The sequence below is a fragment of the Macaca thibetana genome, chromosome 16, assembly GCF_024542745.1.
Source record: "Macaca thibetana thibetana isolate TM-01 chromosome 16, ASM2454274v1, whole genome shotgun sequence".
In the NCBI taxonomy this organism is placed as follows: domain Eukaryota; kingdom Metazoa; phylum Chordata; class Mammalia; order Primates; family Cercopithecidae; genus Macaca; species Macaca thibetana.
The window spans coordinates 41,656,891-41,672,966 of NC_065593.1; positions in this window are offsets into that span (position 1 = coordinate 41,656,891).

The following is a 16,076-nucleotide window of genomic DNA, read 5'->3' on the forward strand; positions in this document are numbered from 1 at the left end:
GTAAGGGTATTCAGGCAAAAGTGCTGGGACAATAAGTGAGATGTGAAAACATTTGCTAACTTATTTGCATTTGGGGAGGAAACCATAAAAATATGCTTCCTAGGGATACACCTGCAGACATCTAGTGTAGTAAAGGAACAATGGATTATTATAGACACTCAAAGCTGAATTGGAAAATACGTGGACAACATTTTAAAATTCTATAAATTCTTTTGTGTCTATTTCTCTACATAGGGTTCTTTATACATTCTACTTGCCTAATCTAAGCCATATCCATTCAGAACAGCAAAATAGTATTATGGCTTGAGTATCCCCTATTCCAAATGCTTGGGACCAGAAGGATTTCATATTTCAGACTTTTTCAGATTTTGGAATGTTTGCACATAACATAATGAGATATCTTGGGGATGGGACCCAAGGCTAAACACAAAATTCATGTATGTTTCATATATACCATTATATGTAGAGCGTGAAAGTAAAGCAATGTTTTTAATGATTTTGGGCAAGAAACAAAGTTTTGACTATAACCTATTTCATGAGGTCAGTAGTGTAATTTTCAGTTTGTGATCTCATATTGGCACTTAAAAAGTGTCAGATTTGGGGGACATTTTTGATTTTCAGATGAGGGATATCAATCTGTATTGCATTTTTTGGTAAAGACTGTCAGGATTAAACCAACAGATTAACAACATAATACCTAAGCAAAGAGAAGCCATTACACCATTCTTGTATAGACAAAGGAGTTTTTTTAAACGATGCTCTTGTTTATCCCAGCTTTATTGAGTTATAGTTGACAAATAAAAATTATATCTATTTAAGGGGTATCAAATGAATGCTTTGATGTATGTATACATTGTAAGAAGTTCAGCACAGTCAAGCTAATTAGCATATCCATTATGTCCTAAAGTTACCATTTTTGCTCTGTGTGTGATGAGAACATTTAAGATCTACTCTTAGGAAATTTCAAGTATACAATACATTATGATTAACTATGGTCATGATACTGTACATTAGAACTTATTTATCTTATAACTAAAGGTTTGTACTCTTTGATCAATATTCACTCCACCCCCCAGGCCCTGCTAACCATTCTACTCTTTGTTACCATGAGTCTGATGTTTTTTAGATTCCAAATATAGGAGAGGTTATGCAGCATTTATCTTTTTGTGTCTGATTTAATTTTGCTTAGCATAATGTCCTCCAGGTTCATCTGTGTTGTTGCAAATGGGAGAGTTTCCTTCTTTATTAAGACTGAATATTATTCCATCATACACACACACACACACACATATATAGTGTATATGTGTATATATATTGTATATATATTACATACACACCCTACATTTTCTTTTGTTGGTGAAAACTAAGGTTGGGCTCATACTTTGGCTATTGTGAATCATGCTGTAGTAAATATGGGAATTGGATAAGTCTCAATAGAAAGATACTGCTTTCTATTTGTTTGTATAAATCCACAAGTGGGATTACTGGATACCACGGGTAGTTATATTTTTAAATTTTTGAGGAACCTCCAAACTCTTTTCTATAATGGCTATGACAATTTACCTTCCCACCAACAGTGTAAAATGGTTCCCTTTTCTTTACATCCTTGCCAAAATTTATCCATCGTCTTTTTGATAATAGTCATTTTTACAGGTGTGAGGTGATATCTCATTGTGGTTTTGACGTGCATTTCCCTGATGATTAGTGATGTTGAGCATCTTTTCATATATATGACCATTTCTATGTCTTCTTTGAAAAATGTTCAGGTTCTTTGTTAATTTTGTAATCAAGTTTTTTTGTTATTTAATTGCATGCATTCTTTATATATTTTGGATATTAACCACTTATCAGATATGCTCTGCAAATATTTTTCCAGTATGTAGATTGCCTTTTTATTTTGATTGTTTCCTTTGATGTGCAGAAGCATTTTAGTTTGAGGTAGTCTCACTTGCTTATTTTTGCTTTTGTTGCCTGTGCTTTTGGTGTCAACTTCAATAAATCATTGCCAAATTCAATGTCAGCGAGTCTTTCCCCTGTGTTTTCTTCCAGGAGTTTTATGATTTTAGATTATTTTTTGTTATAGCTAGTTGCTTTTATTTTCTTTTACTGTTTCAATCATGTAGGCATGTGGATATTGGCACTAAAAAGCAGTTTTATACATATCTGTATATACTGTAACCTTAAGCCTTATAAAAGGATAATTATATATATATATATGTCTTGCCTATAAAACATGAAATAAATGTATTAGTATGTGGCATTGACTATGTATAACGTGTCAGGCAAGTAACTAACCACACTATATTTTAATTTTCAATTTTATAACTATGGTTTATAATTTTAAGCCATATTTCAAGATCGGAAACATTAAAATGCTATCTCAATTTTAAGACTGTAAACATTAAAACCCAAAGAGGATGAAATACTTGTCTAAAGTCATGCAGTTTCTTAGAGACAAGCTCAGTTTCCAACGCAGCTTTATAATTCTGAAGCTCATGTCTTTTTCGACTACTTCAAGATCTAAGAGCAACTAACTGTAAACAAAAATAAACAAATTGAAAACTAACATTAAATTTTAATTAACTTTTATGTGATTACTTTTAAATAAAAATAGACACCCAATAATACTACCGTAGTATTTAGAACTCATGGGAACATACCTCTCTTGGTTTAGTTCTTAGTTTGATAATAACTTCAGTGACTAATATGTGTATAAATTAAAGTTATACCTAGCCCTTTCCTCCATACTTTTCTGTGCTTTCCATATACAAATTTATTCTTTCTGTTTGTCATTCTGTGAAAGCTTTCATTTTTCCTTAAAGCCACAATATTATTATTACATTAGTCCTATCGTGGTATGATTAATAAATCTGCATCAAAACAAAATAAAATATCACCCATCATACCTGTTATAACATTTTGTAATCTATTGCAAAATAACAGATGAAACATCTAAGAAGCTTGTTCACTGTGTCTTTGTTTTGTAATTCACAGATTTAAATAATAGTTCCATTTAGCAAGACTTGTAGTGATCTCAAAGTGACAGTTAATAGGTAGTGAAATCATGAGAAAACATTGAATTGATGTTCCTCAGATATTATCTGGTGCTATAATTACATGGATGAGTTTCCTGTAGTCTCTCTTCACCATTTAAAAGTCATTTATAGACTTACATTATTAGCTTATAAGCACATTAAGACCTATCCCATGCTCATTTTAGTTATATAAATGTAATACTTTATTAAAAATACTAAGAATCATTTTGAAGAATGAATTCATTTTAAGCAAGAGTTCATATTTAATTCATTAATATCACTCCTACTTCCACTCAAAATGCTTAAATAAGTCCATTACATTACTTTTTATAGTAATGAAAAAGTCACAAAGGAAGTATAATTTAATTTGAATGCTGTAGAGACTAAATTTGTTTGCATTTCTAAATTGCTAAAGTTTAGTTCCTGAATTTTGCCCTTGTCATCCTTTCTCATATCCAATACATCCTTCTTTGCCTTCTGTGACTTGATGAGACTGGAGGAACTGTCATAATTTTAGAAGGGTTCCCAAATTTCAATAAGAAAATTATGAGTGGGAGTAGAGAAGTGTAGACGAAATGGAAGGCTGGAATTGCAAAAGTCTATAATAAGCCTGTATAAAGGAGGTTTGTTGTTTTGTTTTGTTTTGTTTTGAGACGGAGTCTTGCTCTGTCGCCCAGGCTGGAGTGCAGTGGCCGGATCTCAGCTCACTGCAAGCTCCGCCTCCCGGGTTCACGCCATTCTCCTGCCTCAGCCTCCCGAGTAGCTGGGACTACAGGCGCCCGCCACCTCGCCCGGCTAGTTTTTTGTATTTTTTTTAGTAGAGACAGGGTTTCACCATGTTAGCCAGGATGCTCTCCATCTCCTGACCTCGTGATCCGCCCGTCTCAGCCTCCCAAAGTGCTGGGATTACAGGCTTGAGCCACCGCGCCCGGCCAGGAGGCTTTGTTTTTAAAACAGAGTCACCCTCTATAGCTCCAGTGAAAAAATATTCCAGACTGGAACCTCCAGGTAGAAAGGATGTCCCTGACTTTGTTTCGAAATGTTACCATCCTACCTGAGTCTCTGCATTACTTCCAATCCCTAGGTCCATAATGCTTTTTAAAATTCTGGCTCCAGTGCAAGCAAAAACTTTTTTCCTTGGATTCTCTTATCATAGAGGCTGACATTTACATGAAGGATTTTTGTAAAGATGAAAGTTAGAAACATGGCAGCCAATTAAACACAATCCATTTGCTCATGGTTCAGATGCTAAACATCTCAGTACAGAAATACGAACTCACACAGAATAAATTCCTCAGACTTCTGTGGTCCTCCTGTAACTTGCGGTTTGTACTCTAAGAAACGTGAGTATGAAATCCTCTAATATCTTCCATGGTCACAATTTATCATGAAAAGTGCACTGGATTTAGACAATTTAGTTCTGATTTTGTCTTATAAACTGATCTTATAGTGCAACTTTGGCAAAGTCACTTAACTTCCCTGAATGCAATTCTTCTCTTAAAAATAGCAAAATTAAATGTATTCCGTGTAGGATTGCCATTACTTTCAAATGAGAGGCATTATGAAAATAAAGCTCAATAAATGTTTGTTTAAAGAGCAAAAAGCCATGAGCCACACTCAAGAAACATTTCCTTGATTTCTTCTCTTCAATTTTGTCCATACAGCAGACTCTATTAACACTGTACTAGAGAAACTGACCTTCCAGGATAAAACATGCCTCAGAACTCTCCAGAATTCTTCCAATTAGCTTCTGATCCTTACAACATTTATATTTTACAGTTTCTTTCTATGCCTATGCTAAAACACATTCTTTAAGGCATAATTAAAATTAAAGTTTTTATTGCCTTAGTTATTATCTCAGTTCTTCTCTGGAGCATTTTATGATTACATATACAAGAGAATCCTGTTTCTCTCAGTCAGCTATTTACATACAGTATACCATCTTTCAATATTCAGGACATTATAAAAATCAATTCGATTATTCACTTATTGACTATAATTCAGATAATTATACTGTATTGGGAGACATTTTCGACTCAGTGAATTATCACTTATGTATTATAGAAACAGTACTTTCTTAGCCCTAAATATATGTTTTTCAAATTGTCATAGAGTCCTATAGAGAAACAATATGAACTTTTCTATAGTTATCAACAAATATTGCCTTAAATTTCATAGGCTTTGCTAACCCTGCTATATTCCAATGATAACCTACTTCCATTTAACTATTTAACTGCCTATTTTTCAGCTACAACAGAACTTTGCATCCCTTGGACAATCATTAAGATTCACCTGATCAAGGAGATAAACTATTTTTTTAACAAATGCCTAACAGTCCCATGTCTGCTGACATCAACTACTAAAGTCCTATGAAGACTTTAATCTCCCTACATCCTATTGTTCAGACACCTCTATACATCATCCCCTTTGAAGTTATGTGAGTTTGCATTTATCTTCAGGCATATAGAAAAGTTCTAGAGCATTGTTGTGTAATATATAGTATTTTAGGATTAAGCAGATAATCAGTAGGGCTAGACTATACATTGTGAGGTAGGAAGTGGTAAGATTATATCAGTGATATAAGCTGAGGTCATAACATAAAAATTCCTGCTAAGAGTTTGGACATTTTTTCTCAGGGCAATGGGAAATTATCAGAGTTTTAACCATAGAAGAGATACAATTATATCTGAGTTTTAGTGAAGCAGCTCTGACTGCTCTATGGGAGATTTTTAGAGGGGCACCATGCATTTGGAGCACCATTTGACCTAGATCAGCAGCCCTTCTCACCCAATTCCCCCTGTGCACAGATCCTGGCGCAGGGTGTTCCTCTCAGGTCTGTTCCCAGGAAGACGTCCAGGCATCTGGAGCAACCACTCTCCTAGATTAAGAGTTTAGGCTTCCCTCCATCCTATGCAGAAAGCTTGGGGCTAAAAAGGTTTTTCAGTTCCATCTGTAGACACTTTGGTGCTTGGTGGCTGCCCACTCAATTCTTCTTTGGCACTGGTGCTTGTGTGTGCTGTTGGTGGATCTGTAGGTACACCTACCCAAACTGGCCCCGCCCATCATGGCCTCCATGCCCCTAGAACTGAGCAGGGAGCTCAGATCACTGTGCATTCCACAAATCATTCTATAGCCTGATGCAGCAGAGAGCTTCTGTCAGTAAACAGGATCAGGAATATACCCAACTATATTGGTCACAGCCAGCTCTTACCTATAAGCAGTATCTATTGACTTGTAGGTCAAATGGAACAACCCAATATAAAGTCTGCTGAAAGAAATGCATAAGGCTTTAAAAGCAAAACCAAAGACACTACCCAGCATTCTCTACAATCACACCTCCTAGGGAGGGCATAAAGGGAAAGAGAAAAAAATAATATTACAGGGAAGAAAAACAAAAAATCCTACATGCACAAAACCAATTATAGAAAGCAAAAGTGCTAGCATCTCCAGAAGGGAAGGAACCAACACAAAAATGCTGTCACCATGAAAAAATTGAATGTAGTGACACCACCAAAGAATCATACTCTTAAGCAATGGTCCCTGACCAAAATGGAAACTGAGAAATGACAGACAAAAAATTTAAAGCATTTTATTGAAAGGAAACTCAAAGAGATCCATGACAAGGCTGAAAATCAACACAACCCAGGAAATGAAAGAAGAGATAAAAATTTAAAAAAAAATCAGATTCAGGAATTAAACTCACTTAAGGAATTTCGAAACACAATTGAAAGCTTTATCAATAGACTGGAAAAAGGAAAAGAAATAATTTCAGAACTTGAAGACTCATTTTTTGAACTAATTCAACCAGACAAAAATAAAGAAAAAATAATTTTATAAAATGAACACTTTTTTTTGAGAAATATAGAGTTATGTAAAGATACCAAACCTATGAATTATTTGCATTCCTGAGAGAGGAGAAAAAGTCAACAACCTGGAACATAGATTTAAAGAAATAATTCAAGAAAATTTAATCTTGCTAGAGATAAATAGATGATAGATGATAGATAGATAGACAGATAGATGATAGATGATAGGTAGATAGATACAAGAAATCCAGAGAACACCTGCAATATGCTATACAAGGCAAATATGCCAAAGGTATTTAGTCACCAGGCTGTGCAAGATCAATGCTAAAGAAAAAAAAATTAAAGGCAGCTAGACAGACACGTCAGATAACATTAAAAGGTTAACAGTGGACATATAAGCATAAACCTTACAAGTCAAAAGAGATTGGGGGCCTATTTTCAGCATTCTTAAATACAAGAAATTCTAACTAAGAATTTCATATTTTGTCAAACTAAACTGCATAAGCAAAAGGGAAATAAACCCTTTTCCAGACAAGCAAGCACTAAGGAAAATCATTACAACTAGACCAGCCTAATAAGAAATCCTTATGGGAGTTCTAAACATGAAAATAAAAGAATGATACATGCTACCACAAAACACACTTAAGTACTCCGCCCACAGACACTATAAAGCAGCCACGCAATAGAAACTACAAAGAAACCAGCTAACAATTTCATGATAGGATCAAAATCTCACATATCAATATTAACTTTGAATCCAAATGGTCTAAATGCCCCCATTTAAAAGGTACAAAGGGGCCAGGCATGGTGGCTCACACCTGTAATCCCAGTATGTTGGGAAGCTGAGGCAGGCAGATCACCTGAGGTCAGGAGTTTGAGACCAGCCTGGCCAACATGCCAAAATCCCCTCTCTTCTAAAAATACAAAAATTAGCTGAGTATGGTGGTGGGCTCCTGTAATCCCAGCTACTCGGGAGGCTGAGGCAGGAGAATCACTTGAACCTGGGAGGCTAAGTTTGCGGTGACCCGAGATTGGGCCACTGCACTCTAGCCTGGGTAACAGAGCGAGATTCTGTCTCAAAAAATAAAAAATTAAATAAATAAATAAATAAATGTACAAAGTGGAAAGTTGGAATATAAAAAATACCCATCCGTCTGCTACCTTTAAAGGATGCATTTCACACATAATAACACCCATAGGCTCAAAGTAAAGGGTTTTAGAAAGATATACTATGCAAACAGAAAATGGAAAAAGAGCAGGGGTTGCTATTCTTTTATAAGATAAAACAGACTTTAACCTAACAACAGTTAAAAAGAACAAAGGAGAACATTACATAATGATAAAAGTTTCACTCAAAAGGAAGACTCAATAAAATATAAAGCACCCAAAATTGGAGCATTCTGATTCATAAAACCAGTACTTCTAGTTCTACAAAAGGATTTAGACAGACACACAATAATAATAGGAGAGTTCAATATCCCATTGACAGCATTAGACACATCATCAAGGCAGTAAACTAACAAAGAAATTCTGGACTGAAACTCAACACATGACCAATTTGACCTAATAGATATCTACAGAATACTTTACAGGTAAACCACAGAATATTCATCTTAACTACACATGAAATGTCCTCCAAGATTAACCACAATCTTGGTTCCAATGCAAGTTTCAATAAATTCAAACAAATCGAAATCTTGTAAACCACATACTCATATCACAATGGAATAAAAATATAAATCAATACCAAGAAGGTCTCTCAAAACTACTCAATTACATGGAAATTAAGCAACTTGTTTCTGAATATTTTAGGTAAAAACAAAATTAAGGCAAAAAATTTTAAAAAGTTTGGACTAAATAAAAACAGAGACAAAACGTACCTAAATCACTGAGATGCAACAAAAGCAGTATTAAGAGAAAAGTTTATGTCCTTCAATGCCTACCACAAAAAGTTAGAATGCTCTCAAATTAATAATCAAATAGCACACCTAGAGAAACCAGAAAAACAAGAGCAAATTAACATCAAAGCTACGAGAAAAAAATTAAATAACTAGAGTCAGATTGGAACCAAATGAAATTGAAATGCGACCATCCATAAATGAATGAATCAACAAAACCAAAAGATGAACTACTTGAAAGAATAAATAAGATTGATAGACTGCCACCAAGATTAACAGAGAAAAAAATAGAAGATCCAAATAAGCACAATCAAAAATGACAAAAGTGACGTTACAACTAATCCCACAGAAATAGAAAAGATTCTCAGAGACTATTATGAACACCTCTATGTACATAAATTACAAAATCTAGAAGAAATGAGTTAATTTTAAAAATACACAATATCTCAAGAATGAATCAGGAAGATATTGAAACCATGAACAGATCAATATCAAGTTCTGAATTTGAATCAGTAACAAAAAGCCTACCAGCTAAAAAAAGCCTTGGGCCAGATGAGTTTATAGCTAAATCTGCCAGCTGTACAAAGAAAGGCTGATACCAATTCTACTGAAACTAGTCCAAAAAAATCAAAGAGCAGGGATTCCTTCCTAACTCGTTCTATGAAGCCAGTAGCACTCTGATACCAAAACTTGGCAAAGCTACAATGAAAAAAGAAAACTACAGACCTATATCCCTGATGAACATAGATTTAAAAAATCCTCAACAAAATGCCAGCAAAACAAATCCAACAAAAAGTTAATTCACCATGATCAAGAGGCTTCATTCACAGCACATCAAAAAGTTAATTCACCATGATCAAGAGGCTTCATTCCTGGAATACAAGGTTAGTTCAACATATACAAATCAATAAATTGGATTCATCACATTAACAGTATTAAAAACAAAAATCATATGATCATCTCAATACATGCAGAAAAAGCTTTAAATGAAGTCCAACATCCTTACATGATGACAACCCTCAATAAACTAGCTGTCAAAGAACCATACATCAAATTAATAACAGCCTTCTATGACAGACTCACAGCCAACATCACACTGAATTGGCAAATGCTGGAAGCATTTCCCCGAAAACTGGCACAAGACAAGAATGCCCATTCTCACCACTCTTATGCAACATAGTACTGGAAATGTTAGCCACAACAATCAGACAAGAAAAAGTAATAACAGTCATCCAGATAGGAATAGTAGTTGAACTATCTCTCATCATGGACAGTGTGATTCTATACCTAGAAATCCCTAAAGGCTCTTGGAACTGATAAACAACATCAGTAAAGTTTCAGGCTACAAGATCAATGTATAAAAATCAGTAGCATTTCTATGCGCCAGTAATGTTCAAGCTGAGAGTCAAATCAATAACACAATCCCATTTTCACCATTTATAGTAGATACACACACAAAAACACAATACTTAGGAATACAGCTAACATGGTAGATGAAAGATTTATACAATGAGAATTACAAAACCCTGCTGAAAGAAAACAGAAATATCACAAACAAATGGAAAAATATTCCATGCTCATGGATAGGAAGAAACAATATTGTTAAAATGTCCCTACTGCTGCCCAACGCAATTTACACATTCAATCTTATTGCTATCAAACTACCAAAGTCATTTGTTACAGAACTAGAGACAATTATTATAAAATTCATATGGAACCACAAAATGCCAAAAAGTATCTGCATAGCCAAAGCAATCTTTTTTTTTTTTTTTTTTTTTTTTTTTGAGATGAAGTTTTGCTCTTGTCCTCCAGGCTGGAGTGCAATGGCACGATCTTGGCTCACTGCAACATCCACCTCCTGGGTTCAAGCGATTCTCCTGCCTCAGCCTCCCAAGTAGCTGGGATTACAGGTGCATACCATCACACCCAGCTAATTTTTTTTTTTTCAAGTACAGACGGGTTTTCACCATGTTGGCCAGACTGGTCTCGAATTCCTGACCTCAGGTGATCCGCCCGCTTCAGTCTCCCAAAGTGCTGGGATTACAGGCATGAGCCACCATGCCCAGAGAGCAAAAGCGATCTTTAGTGAAAAGAACAAAGCCAGAGACAGCACATTACCTGATTTCAAGCTATATTATAAGGCTACAGTAACCAAAACATCAATATACTGACACAAAAACAGACACATAAATAATGGAACAGAATAGAAACCCCAGAAATAAAGCTCATGATTACAGTCATGTGATCTTCAACAAAGTCAACAAAAATAAGCAATGAAGAAAGAACTCCGTATTCAAAAAATGGTGCTGGGATAACTGGATAGTCACATGCAGAAGAGGGAAAATGAACACCTACCTTTCACCACATACAAAAATTAACTCAAAAAGGATTAAGCATTTAAATGTAAGGCCTAAAATCGTAAGAATCACTGAAGAAAAACCATGAAACACTACTCCAGACATTAATCTTCAGAAATAATTTTTGACTAAGTCCCCAAAAGCAATTACAACAAAAACAAAAATTGGTAAGTGGGATCTAATTAAAGAGTTTCTACACAGCAAAATAAACTATCAACTGAGTAAATAGACAACCTACAGAATGAGAGGAAATATTTGCAAATTACACATCTGACGAAGGTCTAATATGCAAAATCTATACAGAATTTACACAATTGAAAAAGCAAAAATTAAATAGCCCCATTAAAAATGGGCAAAAACATGAACAGACCCTTCTCAAGAGAAGACGTATAAGTAGCCAACAAACATATAAAAAAATGTTCCACAGCACTAATTCTCAGAGAAATACATTTTAAAACCACAGTGAGATACCATTTCACATCATTCAGAATGGCTATTACTAAAAACTCAACAAACAACAGATGCTGGTGAGGCTGCAGAGAAAGAGAACATTTATACACTGTTGGCAGGAATGTAAATTAGTTTAGCCACTGTGGAAAATAGTTGAAGATTTCTCAAAGAACTTAAAACACAACTGCTATTTGATCCAGCAGTTCCATTATCAGGTATATATACCCAAAAGAAAACAAATTATTCAATCAAAAGACAAATGCATTTGCATGTTCATTGTAGCAGTATTTGCAATAGCAAAGACATGGATTCAACCTAGGTGCCCATCAGTGGTGGAATGAATAAAGAAAATGTTACATGACTGGGCGCGGTGGCTCACACCTGTAATCCCAGCACTTTGGGAGGCCGAGGCAGGCAGATCACAAGGTCAGGAGTTCGAGACCAGCCTGGCCAAGATGGTGAAACCGCGTCTCTACTAAAAATAAAAAATTAGCCGGGCATGGTGGCACACACCTGTAGTACCAGCTACTCGGGAAGCTGAGGCAGGAGAATCCCTTGAACCCGGGAGGCGGAGGTTGCAGTGAGCCGAGATCGCGCCACTGCACTCTAGCCTGGGCGACAGATCGAGACTCCATCTCAAAAAAAAAAAAAAAAGACAAAAGAAAATGTTACATATATACACCATAGAATACTAACCAGTCATGAAAAAGAACAAAATCATGTCCTTTCAGTCACATCAATGTAGCTGGAGGCCATGATTCTAAGCGAACTAATGCAGGAACAGAAAACCAAACACTCCATGTTCTCACTTATAAGTGGGAGCTAAACATTGGGTACTCATGGACGTAAAGATGGGAAAATAGAAATTGGGGAGTACTAGAGGGAAGAAGGAAGGAAGGGGGCAAGGGCTGAAAAGTATTGGGTACTGCGCTCCGTACCTGGGTGATGGGATCGGTTGTACCCCAAACCTCAGTATCATGTAATATAGCAAGGTAAAAAACTTTCACATTTACCCCCTGAATCTGAAATAAAAGTTTAAAAAAGAAGATAAAAACAAAAGGACCAGATTATTCATTGACCACTAGTATCAGAGTTAAAGAAATGGTGAATCAAAAATGGTTGCTAGGCTACCCACCTGTGCAAACTTCCTGAAGAAAACAAAACCCTGAGGTGTCCCAGTTGGAACCCTGGGGAACACTTGTTATTTCTTAGGTTCGGAATGCCTAGGTTTTTCTATGCCTTCTGTATAAACCATCCTTACTCTTTATGTTGTGATCAAGCATCACTTTTCCTAGGATGCCTCCCTAGAGTCCTTCATGCTACAGAGACCATGGGGATAACTCCACAATTGCATTAATCAAAACGCATTGTAATGGTTAGCTTAGTCATCTTTATTCAATATGAACTTGCAAGTTGCTTGGGGAAAGGGACTGAATCTCTCATCTCTGTGTCTCTGATGCATTGCATAACGCAAGATATAGGGTATCCAATAAAGATTAGTTTAAAGGTGAGAGGAAGGAATATTATTAAGTGGGTAATTTTCTATAGTAAAAATAAACAACAAAAACAAAATCGCACTGTCTTAAATCAAAAAAGTTTATTTATCATCCACTTTGTAGTCCTAGGCAGGCTGTCAAGCTATTCTGGGCAACTGTCCTGAGTATCTCTCTTTCAATTGGTGAATAAATAACAAGACTGCTCTCATCATGTGGACCCATCACGTTCTGAATTCAAGGAAATTCAATTAGCAGTTGGAGGAAGAAAGCATGGGAGAAGCAAACCAGACACCCCCTGATCTGAAAGTACAATATATCACTGCTACCCACAATTCATTGCAAGAACTAGACACTTCTTAGAGCAAAACTGCTTGGAAAATGTAAAAAAAAAAAAAAATCGTGAATTATGTTGAGCACTAACAGTCTCTAATACAGAAGGATATAAAAAGGAAAAGAAGGAGCAAGAGAGAGAGAAACTAAGTAATTGAATACGACTAGAGTACAGAAAATAAGAGTAAGTCATAACATTCAGAGAGGAAGGTCCAGTTACATAATATGTAACTGGTGAACTAATAACCATTGTGGCAAGTGTGCTAACATCAGAATCAAGATCATGCACTGTAAAGTGAGCATATATGGTGACAAAACAACTTTTTATATCACTATATGTGTAGTAGGCTAAAATGTGAATGTATTCATGGCTTTACATATTTCTGCAAATATTTCCTTTCTTAAACATGCTATTTCATGCATAATAAGTTTGAGTTATATTGCTTGAGTTTTCCTTCTCATTCAGGGAAAGGTTGAAGATTAAGAACTCAGAACAGACAATATTTTTGGTGACATAATATCAGATTATTTATTATTCAGAAATATAATGTTGGTGTATGCAGAGCAGACATTAATGTATGTATGCTTAAAACTCATAACCTAATCTTCTTTTTGCAGTTACTTACTGCAGTATGGTACCTAGAATTTATGGTATGAATTTTATAAGGCTATGAACCTCAGTTTCAGGAGGTATCCTTACTGTGCAAAATATTCCACTAGTTATCCAGTTGTATTTATGTGTTTCAACAGATTTGTTTTGTGTATTTATTTTAAAAATAAAATTAGGTTTTCTTGCTTGATTTTTTACAGCAAAATTAGCATATTCATAACATTGAAGGTATAATGTTCTTATTATTGAAACTCTGCCTCTAGAATTGCACTTTAGTAAATATGTATTAATGTGTATTCATGAAACTGTAACAGACAGTGACATCGCATAATCTGAAACCACCCAAGATATGAATGGGTGAGTATGTTAAAGGGAAAATGTAGATCTAAAATCTAACTCAAGCATTTCAAGATCATTCTGCTACTTAAGAGGTTTAGGTAATTGACATGGAGTAGCTCATTAAAACCATTTTTTAAATTTTTAATTAATTTCCTGATTCTCAATTTCATCATTTTATTTACTATACAGATTGTTTTGAGGAAAATTTAAACATTTATAGAGAGACGCTTTAAAAAACTATTGAATAATATTGTATAATAATTAAAACTAGTCTGTCTCTATAGCCAAACTCTTCCAAATTGTGACTACACAGGAAGCAATTCATAGCATCATGTAAAAAGTAAGTTGAAAACTAACATATCTGTTTATAATATTTCTTTCAGGTGGTAGATGGGGAACAGGATTCTAGGCATTAGAGTAGAAGTAACACATTCTTATGCGCCTAGAATAACTTGCATTATTGTGTCTTAACTAGATAAAATTTTGTGTGGAGTACTGACATCTCATTTGTAAGTAAAATTGGTCTATAATGTTACTTTTTTATTATATATGTCTTCTTTTTATATAAAATTATGTTAATTGGATAAAGTAGTATGTTGGATAATATTCCTTCTATTTTTATCCTTTGGAACAATTGTGTAAGATGTGGGTTATCAGATTCCTCAGGCTTTGGATAAAATTCTCTATAAAACAATTTGTGCCTGATGCTTGTGTGTGTGTGTGAAGGGGCAAGTTGTGCTAAATTTTAGTTTATTTATTTAATTCCTTTAATTACTATAGGGATTTTTTGGTTTTCCTTTTCTTCTTGAGTCAAGTTTGCAAGTTAGTTATCTTTCTAAGGTATTACCCATTTTATTTAGGTGGGTCTGTGTGCTATTAATTCTAATAAAATTTTTATGTGTCCTTGAATTGAATGGAATGTATATGTAGATATAAAAAGAGATTTAAACATACATATAAATATAAGCTTTAATTGTTGAATATGAGTCTATATATTTACAAAATCAAATTATTATTGATTATTACAATTTATGTTAATTTCTGAGGGACGGATGTTTAAATCCCTGTCTCTGACTATAGATTTATAAAAATCTATTTGTAATTTTGTCTTTGTTTTTAGTTTTGAGTTTTAACTGTTAAAGACTAGATCTCAATTGTGATATTCTTCCGGTAAGTAGTTTATTTTATAATTATGTCCCTAATAAGAATATTTCATCCTTAATTATGTCTTTATAGATGTATTTGGATAGCACAGCAGCTAACTTTGGTTAGCATTTGCCCAGTGTATCTTTTCTTATTCATTATTTTTAAAGTTTTTGAGTCATTATATATTTTGAGTTACTATATTTACAAATATTTTAGAATTGATTAATTTATATCCCATTGAGACTATTTGTTTTTCAATGTGTAGCCTTACTCCATGTATATTTATTGATTACTGACATACTCAGTTTTCAGAAGTATTTAATATTATGACTACCAGTTGCTACTCTTTTCCTAGTGGTTTTGTTTTTGCTTTTACTGAACCATGCCCCATTGCCCTTTATTCTTGTTACTGGTTTAGATATTATACATTCTAATGCTTTTATGTTTGAAGGTTATGTTTAAATTTTAATTCACATAGATAATAAAGCAGAAAATTAGTCATCCTCATCAGCGGTCCCCAAACATTTTGGCACGAGGGTCCTGTTTTGTGGAAGACAGTTTTTCCACAGACCTGGGAGTGCAGCTGAGATGCAAGAGATGGTTTTGGGG